The sequence below is a fragment of the Salvia splendens genome, chromosome 2, assembly GCF_004379255.2.
Source record: "Salvia splendens isolate huo1 chromosome 2, SspV2, whole genome shotgun sequence".
NCBI classification, from domain to species: Eukaryota; Viridiplantae; Streptophyta; class Magnoliopsida; order Lamiales; family Lamiaceae; genus Salvia; species Salvia splendens.
This window is the reverse complement of record NC_056033.1, coordinates 9,768,277-9,771,090: the sequence shown is the minus strand read 5'-3', so window position 1 is coordinate 9,771,090 and position 2,814 is coordinate 9,768,277. Positions and strand designations below refer to the sequence as shown.

At 37.0% G+C, this 2,814-nt stretch overlaps 1 long non-coding RNA gene across 1 annotated transcript; it reads left to right on the top strand.

The window, feature by feature from the left end:
* Window positions 1-825: 825 nt before the first annotated feature.
* On the top strand, window positions 826-1,418 carry LOC121760780. The gene is made up of 2 exons (XR_006041881.1): window positions 826-964; window positions 1,103-1,418. It is a non-coding gene; the product is annotated as an uncharacterized LOC121760780 (long non-coding RNA).
* Window positions 1,419-2,814: the final 1,396 nt, after the last annotated feature.

Below are 2,814 nucleotides of genomic sequence, written 5' to 3'. Positions count from 1 at the left end.
CACCGGCTATCCGTCGCTGTAGTTTCGTCTGCGGCAGCACTCCGCCGCTAACCGTCCCTTGCGGAGAGCGAGCCGCCCTCCCCTCCTCGATCTTTCCTCCAGGCGGCACCGCGGAAATGGAGCCGCCTTTGCCGCTGACGGCCTCCGCCGCCACTCAAATCGAACAGCCCCGTCCGCACCTCACCGGACAGCCGGCATACAAGCTAAGTTCTCTATCCCCTTTCTTTTTCTTATAAAAAAACAGTCTTGAGTTTCGAGCAGTAGCTATGTTGGAGGCTTTTGATTGTAGTGTCTTAAAGTTTTGATCTTTGGAGACAATTTTTATCTGACTGGATTGAGTCTTATTGTTTTGAGTTCCATTCTTAAGTTGTGAGGTCTCCTATTATTTGTGAAACTTAACGGATGCTTGCCCTTGACTATTGTTGTGAGAGTCCTATTGAAATCTAAGTTCTTGGCTAACTGTTGAGGTTGATCTACATGATGTAAGGGAAGGTTTGGTTGTATTATTACTGATCTTATTTGGTATTTAGAAAGCCATTTGAGATTTCTAGGTTGTGGTGTCTCTACCTGAATGAAAAGGAGTGATAAGGAGGGTTGTGATGATTTACCTGCTGTGGTGAAAGGGACTCAAAGGAAGGGAAGGTTCTTCTTGCTTGCTCGCTGCCCCTTCTTCCCCAGAATTTCACTCTCAATTGCTGAAATTTTGGAAGTGTGTGGGAGGGAAAAAGATTGATACCTAAGAATGGGTCTTTATAGAAAAGCTTGGTGTACTTGAGTGTATTGAATGATGCTGCCACTCTTCTTTGTTTCTTCCTACAGAAAATCCCCTTTATTGATCCTCAATGCCTCCTTTTTTCATGGCTGTAATATGGCTCCAGAAGGATACCTAGTACTTGGTTAATAATTGAAATTGTTTGATTGTGGCAAGTACAAACAAGGATGCAGGATTTGACTTGCTCCTTTGGTGAGTTTTTGGTCTTCCATAGCTAAAGGGGGTTGTCCCATTCCCCCTAATAGGAGCTTCATAAATTCCTCTTGCTCCTTAGCAATTAAAAGCTTGTCTCTTGCTCCTTAGCAATTAAAAGCTTGTCTCATCTTGTAGGTGAGAGAAATGGCTTGGCTGTCATGCTGCTATTCGAGGAGGCCTGGGCTTGCTGCCCTGCTGCTGTTCGAGGAGGCCTGGGCTGCTGCCCTGGGCCCGACGGGCCGCTCGGATGGGCCGTGACTTGGGCTTGGGAAAGGAGGCCCAAGGTGCAAGCAATATAAGATTTTGTTTCTTAAGTTCTTTTTGGCCCATTCGTAACATTTTGTAATAGCATCCATTATTCTTTTCTCGAACTTAGTCATATAATTAAATGTATTGATTGTGGTGAATGCGAACACCGTGGTTTCGGAAATGAGGTCCTCATTTTTATTCACGTCGTGCTATGTTTTATAAATATGCGATGTTGTTTTAGTTCGTTCGATTCTTACTTAAATTGTGTTACGCAAACTATCAACATTAAGTAAAAAGAGTTCCATTTAATTCAACGAATAAGAAAGCGACATTTCTCTAGTTCGACAAAAACATAAGGAAAAGGTCTTTTAAAGAGCTGGTATTACATAAAATACTAGAAAACATGTGGGAACACCCTTTCCTATGATACGTGTGGGTATGGGTGTAGTCCTTTGATGCGAAAAAAGTTACTCCCTCCGTCCTTGAAATTTTGTCACATTTTTCCATTTCCGTCCGTCCCATAAAATTTGTCACATTTCACTTTTACAATTTTTGGTAATGAACTCTACATTTCATTAACTTATTCTCACTCACATTTTATTATAAAATTCATACTTTAAAAGTAGGACTCACATCCTACTAACTTTTCAACTCACTTTCTATTATATTTCTTAAAACTTGTGTTTGGTCAAACTGTGACAATATTTAAGGGACGGAGAGAGTAATATGTACTTCGTTTTGCTTTTTTCCAATTGCGATACTCATAATCGTGCAAAAGGTTTGTTTAATTACCAAAATTGATATGAAAAATTAGTGTACTCCTGCGAATGAATTATCGTCAATCACACCTTATTCTTTTATTTTCTTATGATATTTTTATTTGCATTTCCTAATTTTAATTGAATATAAAAATTGAAGACACTTTTTAAAATCGTAAGTAGAATATTTGAAAATACATATTTGAGAATGTCCTCATACATTAATTTTCTTGTAGTGGTTTGGAGGAACCTTCTTTTCCGTTTGTCTGTGTTCAAATTTTCAAATCTTGGCACCACTTTAGCAACTAAGCTAAATTTAAATTTAGTTGCACATCCAGAAATGCTTAATTGTAATTAACTGGACATACATATATGCCAGGAAGAGCTTAATAATAATACCACTATTAAGTATTCATCTTAGAACCTACTCATCCCCAATCATACACTAAAATGAATTTTGACATAGAAAACTTCTCCAAACATACACCAAATCAAAAATTATTTTTCGTTTTTTTATGGAATTACACCAAATATGGTGCTATTACGAAATTTTTGTGAGACATATTAAAAAATGATGTGAAATTTGAATTTAGTGTAAATGATTGGAGTAAAACTACTTTATCCATCCCATAGTAGAGACATTTCTTTACGACACGGAAATTAAGAAAAATATGTTTATATATTAAATAAATGTATAACAAAGTATGAGAGGGGAAAAAGTAATAAAAAGAGTAAAGTAAGAAAGATGAAAAAATAATAGTGAGAAAATGTATTACTTTTTACTAGAAAAAAATGACTCAACTACTATAAAACGAATAAAGTAATTTTTAGGATGACATA